Source organism: Bos taurus, chromosome 6, assembly GCF_002263795.3.
Source record: "Bos taurus isolate L1 Dominette 01449 registration number 42190680 breed Hereford chromosome 6, ARS-UCD2.0, whole genome shotgun sequence".
Classification (NCBI taxonomy): Eukaryota; Metazoa; Chordata; class Mammalia; order Artiodactyla; family Bovidae; genus Bos; species Bos taurus.
This window is the reverse complement of record NC_037333.1, coordinates 88997883-89022337: the sequence shown is the minus strand read 5'-3', so window position 1 is coordinate 89022337 and position 24455 is coordinate 88997883. Positions and strand designations below refer to the sequence as shown.

General features: G+C 39.2%; 1 long non-coding RNA gene across 2 annotated transcripts in view; it reads left to right on the top strand.

Annotated features, from left to right (window-relative positions):
• The first annotated feature begins 444 nt into the window (after positions 1–444).
• The window catches only part of LOC101906736 (uncharacterized), a 29111-nt gene continuing 5100 nt past the window's right edge, over positions 445–24455 (top strand). The window contains exon 1 of one of the 2 annotated variants that reach the window (XR_009494917.1): positions 445–19600. This is a non-coding gene — a long non-coding RNA (uncharacterized lncRNA). Of the gene's footprint in view, positions 23975–24455 lie in introns of both variants that reach the window. The other variant, XR_009494916.1, reaches the window with a different exon arrangement.

Sequence of the window (24455 nt, the reverse complement as noted above, 5' to 3'; positions counted from 1 at the left end):
AAGAGATCCTAGATAGCTTCATCACCCTTCCTTGCCTTAGGAAGACACAGTGAGAAGAAGGCTGCTTACAACCAGGAAATGGGTTCTTACCAGACACCTAATCTGCTGGCTCCTTGATCCTGGAATTCTTTGTCTTCAGAACTCTGAGAAATAAGTGATTCTTGTTTAAGCCACAAGCCTATATGCTATTTTTGATACAGCAGCCCTAACAGAGAAAGACCTGGACATTAAACAAAATAGTTCTTATACCAAATCAATTAAACTTTAAGCACGTGGAAAATTTGTGGAGACCTACGAGTGTTTGCCTCTCTCAAGGTTAGTTTCAAAGTGCAGGGAGACAGACTGGATTTTGTGTAATTTCCAGTAATGTAGTACCTGATGAGAACCCATGTACCTTTAGTGTTGCAATAATATAAAAAGCCTCAGGAGCACCCCAGCCAACACAAGTCTTCAGAGACAGTCAAGCAAATGGTGTCTGGGGCTGCAGAAACCTGCAAAGAGAGGATCCAGGGTAAACATGACTTCCAAGCTGACCATTGCTCTTTTGCTTTCTTGGCAGTTTCATGCTCTCTGTAGCATCAGGCAAAGGTAGGTACATACTTCTGATTACTAGAGCTTTCTTTTATCTAATTATGATCCTCAGAAAGTAAGGCTTTGAGAACAAAATGCTTTAAGAACAAACATTTATTTTCAAAACAAAAAAAATTTCATTTAATGTGAACAAGGATGAAAAATGACTTCCAGAGTCCTTGGACAACTTTACGTTTACTAACACTTTCTTTGGCTCTAAAGATGTATGTTTTCTTTTGATTTTAAAAGAAATTGAAATATTTTCACAGGCCTCTAAAATTATTGTGGTGCCTAGGCACTGCGTCTATTATGCTACATGCATAAGTCAGCTGTGATTGAATCAGAGTTTGAATTATTTAGGCTCTATCTCTATTCCTCTAAGGAAGTTGTGATATTTGGATTGGTATAAACATTTGGTTGCTAAAAATAAAATCTTGTTTTATAACACATTTATTTGCATGTCTGAATATAAGTTGAATTTTATAGACCAATGTATGGGACTTCCCTATAGCTCAGATGGTAAAGAATCTGCCTGCAATGCAGAAGATCTGGGTTCAATTCCTGGGTCAGGAAGATCCTCTGGAGAAAGGAACGGCAACCCACTCCAGTATTCTTGCCTGGAGAAGCCCACGGACAGAGGAGCCTGGTGGGCTACAGTGCATAGCATCACAAAGAGTTGGACACAACTGAGCGACTAACATTACTACTGTCACTATATATAAATACATATGTACCCAAACCCAGTTACAATTTGTATTATATTCCTTGGGATCCAGAGTTGATAAATATTGTTCATTAACATTGAGCTAGGTAACCCATATGTTTTAATTATCATTCTGTTGATGAAGATTCAGACAATAATCATTTCCTATCTGTTTTGAAGACCCCATGAGGGATCCTAGACCCTTCTGAGAATCTGTTCTACAGCAAGTAACATCTTGTTTTTAACATGTGGTTTCTGCACTTGAATTTTTTCTTTCATCTTTCATTAGCATTAAATAATTTTTTAAAAACACATCTCTGTGAAATAGACATAAGTTTCTATTCTTTCTAAAGATGGTTTATTTGTTGATGTTATTATAGCTGACCTCTTGGAAATATCACTATGGTTTCACAAAGGATTCTGCAAAATCAAGTGGAAAGAAAAGTGTCATATGGAGGTTCAACATTAATTTTAAAAACTATAAATATTAGTCTTCACATAGAAAGTTACTCAAAGCAGTCAGCAAAAACATTTTCAGTTCAGTTCAGTTGCTCAGTCATGTCTGACTCTTTGCGACCCCATGAACTCCAGCACTCCAGACCTCCCTGAAAGAAAGCAAATGGAAGTCAAAGTAAAAGTGAAGTTGCTCAGTCGTGTCCGACTCTTTGAGACCCCATGGACTGTAGCCTACCAGACTTCTCCATCCACGGGATTTTCCAGGCAAGAATACTGGAATGGGTTGCCATTTCCTTCTCCAGGGATCGAACCCAGGTCTCCCGCATTGTAGACAGACATTTTACCCTCTGAGCCACCAATGGAAGTCAAAGGATACCCAAAAAGTAGTCTTATTTGCAGCAATCTTCTTCTTAAAATTAAGACTTTTGTGTGTGTGTGATCCTTAACTCATCATGTTAGAGTTTAAAGAGATGCAGCAGAGTTCTTCCTTTTAATGAAACCAGTGCCTATTCCTTTATTATTTTCACTGCTTCCATTGTGCCAAGTCTGAGCGCACTGCTTCAGTGCCAGTGGATGATAACATGTTCCATTCCTTTCCATTTAAAATGTGTCAAATAATGAAGAATGGTTCAGAATAGATTACACTGTAAAAGTTTAGAAATCATGTAATTGCTTTTAAAAGTGCTGAGTTATTTTGCATCTGCCAATGAAGAGTAACAGGGTTCTGGGTGTTCAGTGGTAAACAAAAATAAGAAATATCTCTGTCTTTATGAAACTTAATGTGGTGCAGATGTCTGTTTGGTTTTGGCTCGTGTTCCCTAGCTTCCAAATCCTAGAGCAGTAATTCCACTTACTTGATATAAACAGATTCTGAATCACCGCCTGGGGAGCTGGCTAACTTTAATCCTTTAAAGTAATTAGAGAAGCAGGACAGAGTTTCTGAAATAATAAGTTTAAATGGGAATGTTATGGCTTCCCTGGTTACTCAGCAGTAAAGAATGCAGGAGAATTGCTAAAGACACAGGTTCAATCCTTGAGTTGGGAAGATCCTCTAGAGAAGGAAATGGCAACTCACTCCAGTATTCTTGCCTGGAAGTCCCCATGGACAGAGGAGCCTGGCAGGCTACAGTCCATGGGGTCACAAAGAGTGGGACATGAATGAGTGAACAACAGTAGTGATTAAAGCAACTCTTGGTTCATCCTGGTTAACTTTAGCAACCTGCCTCCAGATTACCCAGGAATTCCCTTTACTGTGACTTCTGGGTCCAATGGCCTTTGGCAACATAAGTGAAGTGCTGCCGTGGTTACTGGAAAATTGTGAAGAAATCCTGTTGGGACCATTTCAATTAACCACTGAACTCAAAGGACCATGATTTCAATGCCAAAGAATACCTAAAAACAGGTAAATAAAGCATCTCCCCGGAGAAGGCGATGACACCCCACTCCAGTACTCTTGCTTGGAAAATCCCATGGACAGAGGAACCTGGTAGGCTGCAGTCCATGGGGTCGTGAAGAGCCGGACACAACTGAGCGACTTCACTTTCACTTTTCACTTTCATGCATTGGAAAAGGAAATGGCAACCCACTCCAGTGTTCTTGCCTGGAGAATCCCAGGGACAGTGGGGGGCCTCGTGGGCTGCCATCTCTGGGGTCACACAGAGTCAGACACGACTGAAGCAACTTAGCAGCAGCAGCAGCAAAGCATCTCCCAATTTTTTTTTTTTTTAGCTCATTCACCAAGAGACCTCTCCTGAGACTTTAGAAAAAGTGGGTGCAGACAGTAGTTATACAGATAGTTTTGAGAAAAGTTGGTTTGATTTTTCGCAATTAAAATTTTCATTTATCATGGAACTACTAAGGAAAACTCAGAAAACTCAGCTCCTCAATTACCTGATGGAATATTACTAACTCCAACCTGCCACCTTTTCTGTTGCTGCTGCTTAAATGATTACTTTTTCATTTGTTTGCCTCTTCAGTGAAAGAAAAAAACAGCAAAAGCAATTTCGCTTTTTTAATTACTGAAAATGTAGAGTAAAACAGTAAACTTAATACTATTAATTTCTCAAAAAAAAAAAAGGCACAATGAAAAAGTTTCTTTGCTCTTACCTAATTCAATGCTGAGTGCCAAAGAATTGATGCTTTTGAACTGTGGTGTTGGAGAAGACTCTTGAGAGTCCCTTGGACTGCAAGGAGATCCAACCAGTCCATTCTGAAGGAGATCAGCCCTGGGATTTCTTTGGAAGGAATGATGCTAAAGCTGAAACTCCAGTACTTTGGCCACCTCATTCGAAGAGTTGACTCATTGGAAAAGACTCTGATACTGGGAGGGGTTGGGGGCAGGAGGAGAAGGGGACGACAGAGGATGAGATAGCTGGATGGCATCATCAACTCGATGGACGTGAGTCTGAGTGAACTCCAGGAGTTGGTGATGGACAGGGAGGCCTGGCGTGCTTCAATTCATGGGGTCGCAAAGAGTCGGACATGATTGAGCGACTGAACTGAACTGAATTCAATGTTATCAACAGCTTTGAAGGATGAGAAAAATAAACGATAAAAAAGGATAATTTTTCCATTATTTCCAAAAACTTCTCAGTAGATGTGCTAACTTCAACTAAATAAAATCAGAGTTCTAGCCAGATTGGCACCCATACCACCCTATCCTTACTACTCACTGTATTTAGTCTTTCAGGGCCCTCTGGCCATCAATCCACTACACCAGCAGAACAGAAGACTGGAAATACTGGGTAATTAATAGGCCTGGAAGCAACCTTTAATGACTCACCAGTTCAGTTCAGTTCAGTTCAGTTGCTCAGTCATGTCTGACTCTTTTCGATCCATGAACTGTAGCACGCCAGGCCTCCCTGTCCATTACCAACTCCCAGAGTCCACCCAAACCCATATCCATTGTGTCGGTGACGCCATCCAACTCTCTCATCCTCTGTTGTCCCCTTCACCTCCTGCCCTCAGTCTTTCCCAGCATCAGGGTCTTTTCAAGTGAGTCAGCTCTCCACATCAGGTGGCCAAAGTATTGGAGTTTCAGCTTCAACATCAGTCCCTCCAATGAACACCCAGGACTGATCTCCTTTAGGATAGGCTGGTTGGATCTCCTTGCAGTCCAAGGGACTCTCAAGAGTCTTCTCCAACACCACAGTTCAAAAGCATCAATCCTTCGGCACTCAGCTTTCTTCACAGTCCAACTCTCACATCTATACATGGCTACTGGAAAAATCATAGCCTTGACTAGATGAACCTTTGTTGGCAAAGTAATGTCTCTGTTTTTGAATATGCTATCTAGGTTGGTCATAACTTTCCTTCCAAGGAGAAAGTGTCTTTTCATTCATGGCTGCAATCACCATTTGCAGTGATTTTGGAGCCCAGAAAAATAAAGTCAGCAACTGTTTCCCCATCTATTTGCCATGAAGTGATGGGACCAAATTCCATGATCTTAGTTTTCTGAATGTTGAGCTTTAAGCCAACTTTTTCCACTCTCCTCTTTCACTTTCATCAAGAGGCTCTTTAATTCTTCTTCACTTTCTGCCATAAGGGTGGTGTCATCTGCATATCTGAGTTGATATGCAGATTGACATTTCTCCCAGCAACCTTGATTCCAGCTTGTGCTTCCTCCAGCCTAGTGTTTCTCATGATGTACTCTGCATATAAGTTAAATGAGCAGTGTGATAATATACAGCCTTGATGTACTCCTTTTCCTATTTGGAACCAGTCTGTTGTTCCATGTCCAGTTCTAACTGTTGCTTCCTGACCTGCAAACAGATTTCTCAAGAGGCAGGTCAGGTGGTGTGGTAATGACTCACCAGATCAGATCAGATCAGTCCCTCAGTCGTGTCCGACCCTTTGTGACCCCATGAATCGCAGCACGCCAGGCCTCCCTGTCCATCACCTACTCCCGGAGTTCACTCAGACTCACGTCCATTGAGTCAGTGATGCCATCCAGCCATCTCATCCTCTGTCGTCCCCTTCTCCTCCTGCCCCCAATCCCTCCCAGCATCAGAGTCTTTTCCAAGGAGTCAACTCTTCACATGAGGTGGCCAAAGTACTGGAGTTTCAGCTTCAGCATCATTCCTTCCAAAGAAATCCCAGGGCTGATCTCCTTCAGAATGGACTGGTTGGATCTCCTTGCAGTCCAAGGGACTCTCAAGAGTCTTTTCCAACACCACAGTTCAAAAGCATCAATTCTTCAGCGCTCATCCTTCTTCACAGTCCAACTCTCATATCCATACATGACCACTGGAAAAACCATAGCCTTGACCAGACACACCTTTTTTGGTCATAACTTTCCTTCCAAGGGGTAAGCGTCTTTTAATTTCATGGCTGCAGTCACCATCTGCAGTGATTTTGGAGCCCAGAAAAATAAAGTCTGACACTGTTTCCCCATCTATTTCCCATGAAGTGGTGGGACCGGATGCCATGATCTTTGTTTTCTGAATGTTGAGCTTTAAGCCCACTTTTTCACTCTCCACTTTCACTTTCATCAAAAGGCTTTTGAGTTCCTCTTCACTTTCTGCCATAAGGGTGGTGTCATCTGCATATCTGAGGTTATTGATATTTCTCCCGGCAATCTTGATTCCAGCTTGTGTTTCTTCCAGTCTAGCGTTTCTCATGATGTACTCTGCATATAAGTTAAATAAACAGGATGACAATATACAGCCTTGACAAACTCCTTTTCCTATTTGGAACCAGCTTGTTGTTCCATGTCCGGTTCTAACTGTTGCTTCCTGACCTGCATACAAATTTCTCAAGAGGCAGATCAGGTAGTCTGGTATTCCCATCTCTTGAAGAATTTTCCACAGTTTATTGTGATCCACACAGTCAAAGGCTTTGGCATAGTCAATAAAGCAGAAATAGATGTTTTACTGGACCTCTCTTGCTTTTTCCGTGATCCATCAGATGTTGGCAATTTGATCTCTGGTTCCTCTGCCTTTTCTAAAACCAGCTTGAACATCAGGAAGTTCACGGTTCACATATTGCTGAAGCCTGGCCTGGAGAATTTTGAGCATTACTTTACTAGCGTGTGAGATGAGTGCATTTGTGTGGTAGTTTGAGCATTCTTTGGCATTGCCTTTCTTTGGGATTGAAATGAAAACTGACCTTTTCCAGTCCTGTGGCCACTGCTGAGTTTTCCAAATTTGCTGGCATATTGACTCACCAGAGTAGCATGTAAATAGCTCAACTCCCTTGCCCCTCAGGTGGATAACTCCAAAGCATGTTTTACATGGTTTCCAGGAAAGCTCTGGGATTCCCAGGTGACTCAGTGGTAAAAATCTGCCTGCCAGTGCAGGAGACTCAGGTTCAATTTCTTGGTTGAGAAGATCCCCTTGAGGAGGGCATGGCAACCTACTTCTTCTTTTTTTTTTTTCCTTTGTGTTCCTTTTAGATTTTTGTTTTCTTTTTTTTTTATTATTTTATTTTATTTTTAAACTTTACATAATTGTATTAGTTTTGCCAAATATCAAAATGAATCTGCCACAGGTATACATGTGTTCCCCATCCTGAACCCTCCTCCCTCCTCCCTCCCCATACCATCCCTCTGGGTCGTCCCAGTGCACTAGCCCTAAGCATCCAGTATCGTGCATCGAACCTGGACTGGCAACTCGTTTCTTACATGATATTTTACATGTTTCAATGCCATTCTCCCAAATCTTCCCACCCTCTCCCTCTCCCACAGAGTCCATAAGACTGTTCTATACATCAGTGTCTCTTTTGCTGTCTTGTACACTGGGTTATTGTTACCATCTTTCTAAATTCCATATGTATGCATTAGTATACTGTATTGGTGTTTGTCCTTCTGGCTTACTTCACTCTGTATAATAGGCTCCAGTTTCATCCATCTCATTAGAACTGATTCAAATGTATTCTTTTTAATGGCTGAGTAATACTCCATTGTGTATATGTACCATATCTTTCTTATCCATTCATCTGCTGATGGACATCTAGGTTGCTTCCATGTCCTGGCTATTATAAACAGTGCTGCGATGAACACTGGGGTACACGTGTCTCTTTTGAAAATTCCTTGGACAGAAGAGTCTGGTGGGCTGCAGTTCATGGGGTTGCAAAGAGTCGGACTGAAGTGATTTAGCACACACACAGGTAGTGAAGCTCCAATTAACCCATAACTATAAATTACACTTCATTGATTACCTTTTTTTTTATTCACTATTGTCTCCACTTCACCCACTTTGTTCACTGGAATCACTTCCAAAATAAACTACTGAAACTTGAATTCACAACTGAGTGATAGCTTTTGGGACAACCAGTCTTGAGACAGTAGCTTTGAATACTATGCAAGGCTGGAAACTAATCTTTGTGTTTAGTTTCTTCTTAATTTCTAAAGTGGGTAAAATTATGCCATTTCCTATCACCAAGAGAATTTAAGGACATGTAAAATTCCTATAACTTTTAAAATAGTCAAATAAAATAATATTTTCAAATGTAATCTAGTTCAAATATAATAAAACATATGTACATAGATAGATTAACTAAATGTTCACACAATTATAAGGTAAAAATATTAAGAGAATACTACAATGGCCTGTGCGTGCTAAGTCACTTCAGTCATGTCTGACTCTGTGAGACCCTGTGGACTATGGCCTGCCAGGCTCCTCTCTCCATGAGATTCTCCAGACAAGAACACTGGAATGGCTTGCCATTGCCTTCCCCAGAGGATCTTTCCAATGCAGGGATCGAACTCTGGCATTTGATGCTTCCACTCTCATCTTTTCTGCTGGCAGCACCCTGCTTATATTGCTTTCATGTTTACTCATTATTCTTGAACCATGAGACTAGTGTTAGAGCAAAATTGCTATAATTTCATTATATTGAACAACAAAATAGCAAGGATTTACCTGACATTATATTCAGTGTCATTGTTTATTAGTCAGAATGATTTACTTTGTACCATAGGTTGTCATTGTACAGGAGACTGGGATCAAGACCTTCCCCAAGAAAAAGAAATGCAAAAAAGCAAAATAGGTGCCTGAGGAGGCCTTACAAATAGCTGTGAGAAGAAGAGAAGTGAAAAGCAAAGGAGAAAAGGAAAGATATACCCATTTGAAGGCAGAGTTCCAAAGAATAGCAAGAAGAGATAAGAAAGCCTTCCTCAGCAATCAATGCAAAGAAATAGAGGAAAACAACAGAATGGGAAAGACTAGAGATCTCTTTAAGAAAATTAGAGCTACCAAGGGAACATTTCATGCAAAGATGGGCTCGATAAAGGACAGAAATGGTATGGACCTAACAGAAGCAGAAGATATTAAGAAGAGGTGGCTCAGTGGTAAAGAATCTGGCTGTCAGTGCAGGAGACTCAGATTCAATTCCTTGGTTGAGAAGATCCCCCTGAGGAGGGCATGGCAACCCACTTCTTGCCTGGAAAATAGACAAACTATATAAAAAAGGTCTTCATGACCCAGACAAACTGTATAAAAAAGATCTTCATGACCCAGATAAGCACGATGGTGTGATCACTCATCTAGAGCCAGACATCCTGGAGTGTGAAGTCAAGTGGGCCTTAGGAAGCATCACTACGAACAAAGCTAGTGGAGGTGATGGAATTCCAGTGGAGCTATTTCAAATCCTAAAAGATGATGCTGTGAAAGTGCTGGACTCAATACGCCAGCAAATTTGAAAAATTAAGCAGTGGCCACAGGACTGGAAAAGGTCAGTTTTCATTCCAATCCCAAAGCAATGCCAAAGAATGCTTAAACACAATTGCACTCATCTCTTACTCTGGTAAAGTAATGCTCAGAATTCTCCAAGCCAGGCTTCAGCAATACCACGAACCATTAACCGTGAACTTCCAGATGCTCAAGCTGGATTTAGAGAAGGCAGAGGAACGAGAGATCAAATTGCCAACATCCGTTGGATCAGTGAAAAAGCAAGAGAGTTCCAGAAAAACATCTATTTCTGCTTTATTGACTATGCCAAAGCCTTTGACTGAGTGGATCACAATAAACTGTGGAAAATTCTGAAAGAGTTGGGAATACTAGACCACCTGACCTGCCTCTTGAGAAACTTGTATGCAGGTCAGGAAGCAACAGTTAGAACTGGATATGGAATGACAGACTGGTTCCAAATCGGGAAAGGAGTACTTCAAGGCTGTATATTGTCACCCTGATTATTTAACTTATATGTAGAGTGCATCATGAGAAATGCTGGACTGGAGGAAGCACAAATTAGAATCAAGATTGCCTGGAGAAATATTTATGACTTCAGATATGCGGATGACACCACCCTTATGGCAGAAAGTGAAGAACGACTAAAGAGCCTCCTGATGAAAGTTAAACTTGTGACTTCTGCTAACAACTGGGCTTCAAACAAATGGCTTCTTCTTCCTTAGGTCCAGTTTCTCTTAATTTTGAATCTACAGTGCATCCAAAGCTAGCCATACTGTCCGATTGCAGTGATTATTAGCATTAAGAGAGGGTCTGATTATTATCCATTTTCTCCCAGGTAAAAGACTGTCTTGACAAGTGAGTTGGCAGTAGACAATAAGAGGAATATCTATTTTAATAATTGCTTTCAGAAGCCAAAATGCTTTTCTTCATAAACGCTTTCCATATCCTGATGAGAAATGAACTTTTTTCCAGGGTTATAAGAGTGAATAAAGCCGTACTGTGAGGAAATAAGGCACACAACCATGGTCTTGAAACATAAATCTATAGACTTCTGTTTCCATCAAACGGAATAGGTAGCTAGATTGACTCCTAAAGATAATTTTCAAAGCTGTATTAAATATTATTTTAAACCACCTTTGAATCTGTCAATAAACTGCTAAAAACATAAGGCAAACAAGCAAGAGAATGAGTAGAAGAAGTTGGAATGCTCTTTGTGTATTATGTACTTTTGTCTAATTATCATTGTTCTATATCTTGTCTGCATATGTGCAATCCTCATAATAACTCAAAATAGGTAGTGTCATTTTAAAATTTCACAGATGAGGAAACCAAGGCACAGAGAAGTTAAGTGATATGCTTGTGGTTACATAGCTAGGAGGCTCAAGGCTGGATAAAAATTTAGGTATTCTTATATGTCTACAGACTTACAGGCACATAAGAGTTGATGAGAGTAGTCTGGTGCAATAGTTAGGAGAAAGATTGAAAACTCTGAAAAAAGGTGGAGCAGATTGAAAATTATTCCTATTAAGACCTAGTAAAGTCAGAGATAATTTAGGTGCATCTGAAATGTGGAACATCAATTTAAAACATGATAAAAATTTTGTTTTTCCACAATGAGTTTTCAGCTTATTCAATTAATTAAAGCAAGAAGAAAAAGACCATCTATTACAAAATGTGGGAGAATAAATTTAAGTGAGGAGATGCTAATGCTTTCTGCCTAACAGAAATGCAAATTAGACCACAATGTGGTACTAAGAAACAATATATCAAACAACTCTGAGCATTAGTATCTGGAAAAAGGTGAACACATACATTGCCCAAAGAGAAATTTAAATTCATATAACCACTTTGCATATGATTAAGTAGCTTTCTAAATTACTTTCTACCAGCAACAGATCATCTGGATACATAGACAAGATATATTTGACAGAGAATGAGGGGTCCTGGGCTTCATGGGAACTGTCTAAGGTGGTAAGAAGTTGACATCTATGAATGCTTACTTTCAAAGTACTTTTAAAAAGATTGTATTATCCTGAATCTAGAAGCTAGAATTTGCAACTGTGTGATAATGTACATGTTATAACTTCTGAGGTCCCCAAAACAAGGTGTATTATTGACAAGATAAAATTCCTTGAATAGTCTATAGAATTAAAGAAAGAGATCTGGTGACTCTGGTCATACAGATCTAAAATTTACAGTAGAAGAAGGTACATTGACAAGACTATTTTTACTCTCTTTAAAGTACAGGTATATTAGTGCCATAGCATGCTAATGCAAACTATCTCAATAGAAGGGAGAGATGGGGGAAAAATAAAGCATACTCCTTTTCTCTCCTGGGTGTCATAGAAAACCCCATGATTTGGATCTAAAAAGCTTTTATTTAGGAGAAGCTCAAGTAATCAGCAAATAGAAGGATATACTAGAGGGGAAGATTTGTGCTAGGGTTTAGGTATACTCTGTAGATGAAAAGTATAATGGATATATGAAAGGGAAGCAAGTAATGGTAATGTTGAGTAACTGAAGTCTATTAAACAATTTTGGATAATTATTTTTGGTAGAGACCAATGGTCTAAGAACCTCTATTAAAGAAAAGTTGACCAACACAATTACTTTGAAATCTCATCATATATACATTTCGAGTTGTCATAGTAAAAAAGAGTCCCAGGAAAAACTTGACTGACAGTGGATTTCTATACTTTTATTGGTCAACAAAGGTTGGTTGTTAAGTATTTGTTTGCCAAACCCTGTTATGAACTGTTTAGCTTGTTGTGAAGCCCTGGTTTCATAGTGAGATTGTGAGATGGTAAGACTAGGTACCAAAACCTGCTGAAAGGAAGAAAAAAACCACATTTTCCTCCTCAAAAAGATTTTTTTTCTTTTTTTAAAATATAAATTTATTCATTTTAATTGGAGGCTAATTACTTTACAATATTGTATTGGTTTTGCCATACATCAACATGAATCCACCATGGGTGTACATGTGCTCCCCATCCTGAACCCCACTCCCACCTCCCTCCCCGTACCATCCCTCTGGGTCATCCCAGTGCACCAGCCCCAAGAATCCAGTATCCTGCATCGAACCTGGACTGGCAATTCATTTCATATATGATATTATACATGTTTCAATGCCATTCTCCCAAATCATCCCACCCTCTCCCTCTCCCACGGAGTCCAAAAGACTGTTCTATACATCTGTGTCTCCTTTGCTGTCTCGCATACAGGGTTATCATTACCATGTTTCTAAATTCCATATATATGCGTTAGTATACTGTATTGGTATTTCAGGCTTATTTCACTCTGTATAATAGGCTCCAGTTTCATCTACCTCATTAGAACCGATTCAAATGTATTTTTAATGAACTTTAATAGATGCTTCTGGGCTGATCTGAGGACTCCCAATAGGGTTTAGTACCTAAGAAGATGATCTGTGTTGAAACTCACCCGGAAGAGCTAATGTAACTCTGGCTATGGGTGGTAGCAGAAGAAGCAGGTGCCTCTCTTTTCAGATGCAGCACCAGAAACACTTTCATTAGAGCAATCATTGTTTTAGGAGTTCAGGGGATCAGTGATGCAATCTGTGGTGTTCCTATCCAGTGAGGAATAGTTATGTTGCCTTTGCCAGCTTCATTCTATTGTGAAATTCAGTTGACATTTTTTCCCAGCTATGAGTCCTCTGGGCCAGACTTTCTGGCACCTGAGGAAATTCTTTGAGATAACCAATTTCCATCTCTCTTTGCAACTTTAATGAAGCATACTTTTCCTACAAAAACTACATATTTGAAATAAACAACTTTATGGTCTTTGGTATACATATATGTTTACAAAATCCTCACCAGATTGTTTCATCATCAAAAACATTCATCTTAGTAATTAAGCCCTCAAAAGTTTCCTCATTCCTCATCTGTCCCCCTAACCCTACCTCTCAAGTCCTGAGGAAAACACTAGTCTGCTCAGAGACTCCTAAGAAGAGTGGTCCTATGGATTAAGGGGAAGCTGCAAGATCTAGCTCATAAGTCATGCCGTATCACTTGTGTCACATCCTATTTGTCAAGGAAGTCACCGATGTCAACTCAGATTCAGAGGAGGGTAATTACATTCTGCCTCTCAATGGAAGAAGTAGCAAAAAAATTCTTAGCCACCTTTAAATTACTGCAACAGGACTGAAAACCACTACAAGAGGCTAACCTATTGTAGTGTTACCAAAGCACATTGGTACTTCGGTAGAGTCACCAAAGTACAAAGTTTCGATGTGACATCAACTTTGAGTAAACTCTAAAATCCCAAATAGGATGCTCAGGACTGAAAACTTTGAGTCAAAAACTTTGTTAGATACCTGCACCATTGTTTTGGCCTCTCAATAAAAATAATTACCTTTCACTGTCTTCTTAAAACTTCCCAGGAGAAAGTCTTCCAATTTTTATCCACTTCTTATGCAGGCTAGAGAAAGGAAAAACACAATCTTCAAGGTGCATGGCAAACATTCACAGACCCCATTTTAAAGAGATGTGATCATTACAGATACTCTACATTATGTGGTTTCCGCCATCTTTCAGTCTCACAATTTCATATTGCAAACCTGTTTAGGATATTACCAAGAAAGAAGAACTACACTTCAAAACATCCTGAAAAGATTTAGATCATTAGAGAAAGTGTGGTCACGGATTAACTTCTCAGGAAGCAGATATTTATGAAAAAGTCTCGATGTCTATTAACAACAAAGTGCATGTAGTTAACACTACTGTACTGTACACTCAAGCGTGTTAAGGGAGTAAAACTGATGTCATGTGCTTTTTATCACAATTTAAAAAAACAGGAGACAAATTCCAAGATGATTTTGGAGTCTAAGACATACATTAAGGATCAAAACCTAAGAAAAAAGGGGGAAGGAGCAGAATTGGACAGAAGAAAACAGTTGAATTGTTCTGAAAGCCCTACATAGACTTGCTGCTGCTGCTGCTAAGTCGCTTCAGTCGTGTCCTACTCTGTGCGACCCCATAGATGGCAGCCCACCGGGCTCCCCCGTCCCTGGGATTCTCCAGGCAAGAACACTGGAGTGGGTTGCCATTTTCTTCTCCAATGCAGGAAAGTGAAAAGTGAAAGTGAAGTCGCTCAGTCGTGTCCGACTCTTAGAGATCCCACGGACTGCAGCCTACCAGGCTCCTCCGTCCATGGGATTTCCCAAGCAAGAGTACTGGAGTGGGGTGCCATCGCCTTCTCTGACATAGACTTAGCCCAGAGCAAATAATGTCACCCCACCTGGAGATGAGATGACCCAACTTTGTACTCTCACTGAGCCACTGAATGCAGGCTGACCCAGGAAGGCCATGATCTTGGTCAAAGCAGCTCCCTGCCCCCAGACAGCAAAGTTCTTCCAAGAAGTGGGGATCGGGTTATGGAACCCCATGTCTACGCCAACAATGGAGATAGGAAATCCAAACAACATAGGGAGAAAGTAGTGTTTCTACTTTTGAGGATGTTGTCTGTGATCCCTGAAGGAAAAATATAGGATGCATAATTCAGTGAAAATTCCAGCACACTGTAAATACAATTCAAGAGTATTTAGCACTAATTTTAGCTTGAAAAATATGTGCTCCTTAGTTTCACACACACACATACACACACACAAATTATCTTTTAACATGACTGAAAGATCAAAAATAGATCATAGGGGAATAAGTACCAGGCATGTCATTATTTATGCTTTGTAATTTCTATACTGCTGAGTTTATTCATAATATTATCAGTTTTTTGGTTTTCTTCCAGGATTATTGCCTTTTTATGTTATTTTGTGCATTTATAAATACAGAGTCTCTAATCCAAAATATCCTAATAACATACAATTTGAAGCTTTAAAATGTTCCTAAACGATGATTTACTTCATGTCATTTTTCACTTTCACATAGAACAGCTTTTTTTTTCATATCTTCAGCCAGAATATTTTGAGACTTCTTAAGACCTCACTTGCTCTCTGCAGGAACTTAGACAAATTATTTATTCCTTCTAAACCTTGGCTGCCTCATCTGTAAAGTGGCAATATGATGGCATTTACTTCATAGGATTCTTGTGAGCATAAAATGATTTACTATGTTAATATATATATGTTTATGGCAGTGGCTGGGACATAAAAACAAGTCAACTTAGTCTAACACTGGTAATCATTCTTTCATTAGTAAAAATCAGCCATTACCATATGGAACCCCTTTGCAAAATATATTTGTTGAAAGGTAACAATTTAGTAACTGAAATAAAATTTCTGACCCTTGGGGCCAGCCTCCAGGACTTTTCTAAATCCGTCACAAGGTGGCCCCAAATCCATATCCCTTCAGGGCTCTGTAGTCATAGAAAATGAATCAAACAGTAAGAATTTACTACAGCAAAATTTATGGTAATAATAATAATTGAAAGTGTAGGTGGTCTCCTTAATAATCAATTGCCCACTGGTTGGAAGAAGATAGAAAAGCAAGCCTCATATGTTTGAAATGGTCAAGAAGGCTATTAAATGTGTCTATATATTTTTCTTCAAGGTTAGTCTCAATAAAAGTGGTTAATGAATTATACTTGACATTGAACACTTCAAATAGTGCATGGCCTAGCCTGCTTGGATGAGAAAATCTCTAATCTTTACTTTTTTCCTCTTTTATTAGTTGGTTAGTTAGCAATTATTAATTTTTTGGTTTTTACCAAAAATACTTGCAAAGCCATTTCAGAACCCTTTCCTCTTTATTTTCTTCTACCTGAAACACAGAGAAAAGCTATAAATTATAAATCATGTAAGATCCTGTCAGGAAAACCACAGATTAAAGGTTTTATAAGATCATGACTAATTCATTATTTCTTTCTCTTATTTCCTTAAGGTCTTAAGATGGAGCCTCAAAGACTTCCTTCAAGACAGTGAAAAATGCTTTCCAGGCTAGATAATGTAATTCTAGGAGAAATGCTTGGCAATTGATTGCAACTGGTAGATATTTGAATAAATTGTAAAATAATTAATACAGTGACCATTTAAGAACTACTTTGGGCTTCCATGGTGGCTCAGACAGTAAAGCGTCTGCCTGCAATGAGGGAGACCTAGGCTTGATCCCTGGAGAAGGAAATGGCAACCCACTCCAGTACTCTTGCCTGGAAAATTCCATGGATGGAGGAGCCTGGTAGGTTACAGTCCATGGGATCACAAAGAGTCAGACATGACTAAGCAACTTCACTGATTCACTGGTTACTGTGGTATAGAGGTTAAAAATATCCATCACCCTCAAAAGTTATAGATAAGAGTCAGAAGTTTGGTATTCTAGTTTAATTCAGTAGTGGCATAGCTTGAATAAGTCACTTCAAGATAATCAAACCTTCTTCATAGAGGTTTTTATGAGATTTGAAGTAGGTCACATGTGCTTGTAAAGTGCTGAACATTTTGCCTAGAATATGAAAGAAAAAGTGAAAATGTTTAGTCAGTCAATCATGTCCAACTCTTTGTGATCCCATGAACTGTGGCCCACCTGGCTCCTCTGTCCATGGAATTCTCCAGGCAAGAATACTGGAATCGGTTGCCATTTCCTTCTTCAGGAGATCTTCCTGACCCAGGGATTGAAACCGGGTCTCCTGCACTGCAGGCAGATTCTCTACTGTCTGAGCCACCAGGGAAGCCCTGCCTGGAACATGGTTAGGACATAATAGTACTTCTGGTTACCATCGCTGCTTTCACTCTTGATACCATGGGATAATGGAAAGAATTAACTTAATCTTCAATGGAAAGATCCAAACACATCTCCGATGGTATTTCTCAACTGATTCTGAATTCAGCTTCAAAATCCAGCTCTAAATGGTGCACCATCTTCCATGTTTGTTGGTTTGGTTTTGCAGAGCAAGGGGCCAGCAGGGTAGATAGCCCAGCATTGCTAGGGATTGTGCAGCCCAGAATTTAGCAAGGTGGTCTGAGTATACACTTTAGATAAAAATATAGAAAACTATATTTTCTTGAGTGAGCTTATAGACTTTTCAGAATAATCGAGAAAGACTTGATGTGCATGCTCTACTACGTATTTGATTTTTGTCTCAGGAAAATAAGCAGAAATAAGATTAAACTGTTGAGCTTACTAATCTACAGAAGTTTTTTCCTTTATCCTGTAAGAAAGTAATTTAGACAGTCTAGTTGTAGTGTAGATAAATAACAATTAATAATTAAATGTGACTCACCATATGCCCAGGATTTCCAACTAAATGTTTTATGTGAGTTGTTAAAATTATATTCTTAATTGCTTTATGGCTAGTGCTTGCAGGCAGTCATCAAGACAAAGACATTAAACAGCATTTGCAATACTATATGGAGGACACATGTTTCATATTCTCTTTATACTTTGGAGAAAGCTGTTCAGTTAAGACATGGTCACTTTCATCAAAAATGTACTTGTACACCTAAAGCATTTCAAGATGAACTCAAATGCAATATTCATACATAATCTTTTGAAACTTACCAAAACTAAAGTGTACCTTCAAAGACCAATTTTAAAATTGGAACAAAGATTAGCATAAATGGTTATATATGTTGCACACATATACCAAGCATTCTGTTGCATATTTCATCTAATTGAAATGATAATTTTATAAGTATTATTTTGATTTAACATATAAGGTAACCAAGGGCTTGATATACTAGATTAGTAGTTTCCAAAATGTTGACTATATGCTATTTTATTATGCAACAATTGATAAATAAAAAGAAATATTTACAAAAGATGAAAAATATAAAGCATTAGGAAAAGCATAACAAAAACACTCATGAATGCACACTGTGAGCAGCAAAGCTAGAACCTTGTCACTAATACTAAATCTATGTGCTTCTTCACTGATCTGTCCCTCTGTTTCCCATCAAAGTCAGTTATAATCCTAAACTTTGATTCATTCTTACAGCTAGAAGTGTAACTATTTTCTGAAACTAGTCTAGGCATTAATTCATTTATAGATTCTTTTGGTTTGTGTAAAACTGCAGCAATGTTCAGGCAGTAATAAATTTATTGTAAACATGGTAACCATAATTTTCAGATTTTGTCCTTTCTACTTAAGATTCATCTGTTGGTTTTGTGGTTTCAATTTAGTACTTACACACGCTTTCTGGACAATCACTTACTTTACAATGATTTGATCAGAAAACTCAATTTACCATTGTCCTTTAAAACAGCTTTTTTAAAATTGTTCAAATTTGAGGCTGAACAAGAGTAGCATCAAATGCACCTTTTCATGATTTCTTTGACTTGTTTATTATGTTGTCAAAGGGAATGTTGAGAATGAGGTAAACCAAAATAATTATTTTCTGTTATGTGCCAGAACCATCAGATTACAGAAATAACTCAGCTTTTCCTTTGGTTGCTCTCATAGTGTACCTTCTATTTGCCAGGCATTGGCTACAGGCCTTAGGCATATTATGGCATTTAATATTTCTGTCTGAATTGCTAATAATATTGATAAGATGGACCTTTCTTCCTTCCTCTGATCACATATTTATTAAGAATCTACCAAGTGGTGAAAGCTATACTGAAATCTGGAGATTCAGATATGAAAGGATATGATCCAGGATGGAAGAGATGACACAATACTAAGAGGATATGAATATGTTTATTTTTAAATTCATTTAATAAATCATTTACAAAAACCAATGGAATCTGGAATATAATGGAGTCCTAAAGAAATGTATGCAGGCACTATGGGTGTCTGGAATTCTGGATTGTGACCTTTGATGATAGGCAGCTGCTGCTTTGAGCAAGTGTCAGCGGAAGGGAGGATGGTGGACACCTCCTCTGTCCCATGTCATCACCAGCAATACTCACACACTGAATTATAAGGGGGTAGTTGCAGAGCACTTTAACGAAGGCTTGACAGCAACCAAAGGGAAAGTATAAGGTAAGCCTGAAATAGCCTCTCAAACTAGATAGTAAGGAGATGTTCAGAAGCTGAGAGGCATATGTTACAGGAATCATTTCTTCATGTACTGTATGATAATTATAAAGGATCAATATTTTAGGATTTGAATCCTAATATTTTTAATATACTGGTAATTAAATATGGAGAGGGGGATGTGTTCAAACATTCATGTGTGTTTGAGTACGTAGTAATATAGAGAGTTTTTCTTTTTTACAGCTTTTTAAATTAACCTTTTTCTCTCTTTTTCTAGGCGGGGACCAGACTCTACTGGGAAAACTGGGATGAGCTGATGGGAGGAATTTTGTCATCTTTGTGCTAACCTAGACACATCATTGTGAGTTCATCAAGGAAAATTGCAAAGTCATGATTGTTAAGCAGTTTTTCTTTTTGGTACCATCCCACCTTCATTCCCAAGCTTCTTTGCTTCTCCCTTGTTCTTGCATCTTGGCACCTACAGCTTTATCAATGCTCTCTGGCAAACCAGAGCCTGCTCTGCAGAGCCTCCTGTCTCTCCTTCCAAATGAAAATTACCTCCACTCCTCCCCCATATCCACCCCTTCTTCAGTGTTGCAGATAAAATAGTTATTAATCTGATTATGGTGCTTGATGATAAGATAAATGAACGGGCTGTAGCTTTTATCAATGAACATTAAAGAGAATTTGCAGAACTATAAGCCATCTCTATTACAAAAATGTGCTCAATCATTAAGTCATGTCTGACTTTTGTGACCCCATGCACTGTACCCACCAGGCTCCTCTGTCCATGGGATTCTCCAGGCAAAAATACTGGAGTGGGTTGCCATTTCTTCCTCCAGCGGATCTTCCCACCCACTCCTCCCCCAGCCACCAGGGATGGAACCCATGTCTCCCCCCCACTCCACACATACACTCCCATGCTGAAAGTAAAATGAAAGAAAGGAGCTTTTCCATCACATGCAATTCCTTGCTTCCACTCCTCTCCCTTCTGCAACCTATATTTTCATGCACAGAGTTTTAGTGTGGGAGAGGTTTGTGCGTATGTTCTAACAGAGTACTCTTAAATGCCAAGCTCCACTTCCCAGAAGTGTCCTGTAGATTGATGCATTGTTTTATGCAAAGGAATGAAACCTTGCTATTAGAAGGGAATATGATATTGATTTGACCAGGATGAGGTTTAGAAAATAATGTAAAGAACTAATAACGTTATTCAGTATTTTAAATGTTTTTGTTTCTCTCAGTTATAAATAATCACCCTGCATCAGAATTCAACTACTAAACAGAAGGATGAAACATCACTCTTACTTCTTTTGTAGTCAGAACATATTTCCAACCACATCAAAATAAAACAACTTACAGAAATACTTTTGATTTTAAACACAGGATGGTGCAGTAGAATTAGCTTAATTCTAATTTAAGCTTCTGAAAGGCTCCTAGAACTAACTCTGTCACTCTTAGTCTGGCATACAGTTGGGTGGCTCCATTACAGACGGAAAAACTGCCCAGAAAGGGTAGGAGGTTACTCAACATATTAAGTAGAATCATAAAAAAGAACCAAGGGTCTCTGACTCACAGTCCAGTGTTTTCTAAAGGCAGACCATACTTAGATCTTTAGATTCATTGCCAACAAACACAACTAACCATAGGGACTGAGATCAGGCCACTTGGGAAAAGTGTACAAGAGCTGTAACCTCTTGAGCAAGCATAAAGCGTATCCCAGAAATATGGTGACTCACTTTGTTTGGCTTCCCAGGTGGCTCAGTGGTAAACAATCTGCCTACCAATGCAGAAGATGCAGGAGAATCCGCCTGCCAATGCAGGAGATACAGGAGACGTGGGTTTGATCCCTGGATCAAGAAGATCCCCTGGAGTAAGAAATGGCAACCCACTCCTGTATTTTTGCCTGGGAAATCCCATGGACAGGGGGGACTGGTGGGCTATAGTCCATGGGTCACAAAAGAGTCAGACACTATTGAGTGACTGAGCACGCACACGCACAAATCTGTTCATTGCAACATAACACTAAGGGGAGGTGAGGGGCAGAGCATCAGGGGTTGCATTATCACCATCCTGCAACCAAACTAGGATGCAGGGTGTTGATGCTTGTGTCCAAAAAGAGAAAACAACATAAGACGAAAGGAATGCAAACCAAGGAACTTTAATGTGGACAACTGGGCTATGGAAAGATAAATAATTTTACAATCTATTGAACTCCCAGAGTGTTTCTTTTCTTTATGTGTTTTTTTTAACTTTTTATTTAATATTGGACTATAGTCAATTTGCAAAGTTGTGATAGTTTCAAGTGCAGAGAAGAGCAGCTGAACTGTATACGTATTCATTCTGCCCCAAACTCTCTTCCCATCCAGCCTGCCACATAATACTGGGCAGAGTTCCATGTGCTATACAGTAGGTCCTTGTTGGTTATCCATTGTAAGTATAACAGTGTATACATGTGGATGAAAGAGATGTATTTTTGTAGACAAAATAATTAAAAAAAAATTTTCTCTCTCTCTTTTTAAAAGAACTGCCTTAGTTTTTACTTTCCTAAGATCAGAAACTAAACAAGGCTTTGGGTCCTGGTAGTTCATCTGTGGAGAGATTCAGGACACCAGAGAAAAGAAACAGAGAAATGGAACAGGGAAGTGTGTAAAGTCAGTGTAAGCAAGCATTCCTCATTGAGTTGCTGCTGTGGACAACAGGATCTCTATTTCCCTGGAGTTTCCAGGAAGCAGACAATGTTGGGGGATTAATATTCTCCTTTAGAGGTCTGGAGTCTGGAGTAGATAACCGTCAGTTCTCCTCATCCAGCCAGTGGTTGAGGATGGCTCCCAGGGGCACAGGGGCATTATCCTGCCTTCCTCCCCCCACTCCTCAGCCCCCAGCTCCGGGCCAGCTGTTCTTGTGCACTAGTCAGGCACACTCCCACTACCTTAGTGAAAGCTGTGAAAGTGGAATGCAGAAAGATGCCAGCTCTTGATGTGGAAGTTCCCAGTGCAAGGCTGCTGAGATTATTGTCTGGCGCTCTTCCCCACTGCAGTGACCGAAATCAGAGGAACACCGAGGCGTATGTGACCTAGAAAACAATAGAGGTATACGCCTCCCAGCTCTCAACCTAAGATGTTTTCTTCCTTCGGAGGGTAGTTGTAATAATAGGGTTGTAAACAAGATCAGGAGAATGGGACAGAGACAGACTTGATCTCAAAGAAGCATCTAGGAATTTGAACTAAATTATTTTTGATTGGCTATTCTCTATTATTTTGAGTTGCTATTCTCTGTTTTATCAGAACATTAGCAAATTTTCACTATGAATAAGTCAAAGCTCATTATCCTAATTCTCTCTGAACATTTTTTACTTTGAAACTTTCTACTGCCAATAGCCAGATCCAAAGCATTGACTATTAAAATAGTTCTATAGGTCATCAGGGCTTCCCTGATAGCTCAGTTGGTAAAGAATCCACTTACAATGCAGGAAACCTCAGTTCGATTCCTGGGTCAGGAAGATATGCTGGATAAGGGACAGTATTCTTGGGTTTCCCTTATGGCTCAGCTGGTAAAGAATTCACCTGCAATGTGGGAGACCTAGGTTCCATCCCTGGGTTGGGAAGATCCCCTGGAGAAGGGAAAGGCTACCTACTCCAGTATTGTGCCTGGAGAATTCCATGGACTCTGTAGTCCATGGGGTTACAAAGCACTGGACACGACTGAAAGACTTTCACTTACTTACTGACTTTATAGGTCATCATGGTTGCCCAATAGAAAGAACTTCCAGGTGATTCTGCACATTTCATCATCAAATTCAAAATAGGGGCAACTCCTAGAGATGCATTCGAGGAGCATCTACAGGGACTTCAACTGTGGTATAATTTTTTATTTCCTAAAGCAGAACAACTATTTACTAGATTATTTTTACATCATTCTTAACTTCCAAAATATTTTATAATAATTTTAAGCTACTGGGTTGAAAAGAAAGAAAGGATTGTACACTTCTTTATGATTATTTACCTGTCAAGACGGAGAATGTTTTATTAGCTCTACAGCCACTGACATGACTTAGCAGCAGCAGCACCTATAAATGATAATCACTAAAACAATAGAATAGATCATGCAGAGATTTCATGCAAGTTCTTTTGTTCATTTACTTAATAGGAAAGAATAATTACATGATTGAGAGGCAATGATGAATATTCTTCCAAAAGAAGTTTTTGCAGAATATATGACCTCTCTTTAAACGTCTGCCTGGCTGAGACCCTACACCATACTTTTCTTCACAAAGTAGATGCACATATCTCTCCTTCCAGGGTAGGTCATCAACCTACCTTTGGCTTTCCCTTGGTATTTTCCTTTTTCCTTCTTATTTACTAATCAGTTCAATTCAGTTACTCAGTCATGTCTGACACTTTGTGACTCCACGGACTGCAGCACATCAGGCTTCCCTGTCCATCACTATTTACTAATAGTCAAAGCTTTTTTTTCTTTTTAACATATGTTAAAATTTATTTTATTTTTGGCTATGCTGGGTCTTCAGTGGTGTGTGGGCTTTGCTCTAGTTGCAGTGAGCAGGAGTTCCTCTTGGTTGCAGTGCATTGGCTCTTCAATGGATGGCTTCTCTTGTTTCCGAGCACCGGCTGTAGGTGCCTGGGCTTCAGTAGTTGTGGCGCACGGACCCAATCGCTCTGCAGCATGTGGAATCCTCCCAGACCAGGGATCTAAACTGTGTCCCCTCCATTGGCAGGTGGGTTCTTATCCACTGTACCACCAGGGCATTCTGAACTTGTATTTTTAGATTGCCAGGAGATGGGTGCTTATATTCAATATGATATTGTCTTTGTTAATATACTCATAACCTTACCAGTCAACTTGACTTGCCTCCAGTTATGTCCTATAAATCATAATCTTTTGCTCATATGTTCAGCACTGTCTAATTTCTGAGCGTTCACTAATTCACTAATCTCTGAGAATTCACTTTAGAAGGTGGAACTGATGCTCTAGAATTTGCAGTACTACTGCCTACATAGCTTCTTTTGAAATTTTCAGGAGGGTGATGCATTAATTTTGAAGCATTCTAACATGACATAGATATTTTATATCATAGATATAAATAGATATATAAATAAATATCATAGATATTTTGTAACCTCTCACTCACTGTGTCCTCAACATTTCTATTATAGTGTTGGATCAATATTTGACTAACATTTACTTCAAAGTTATGT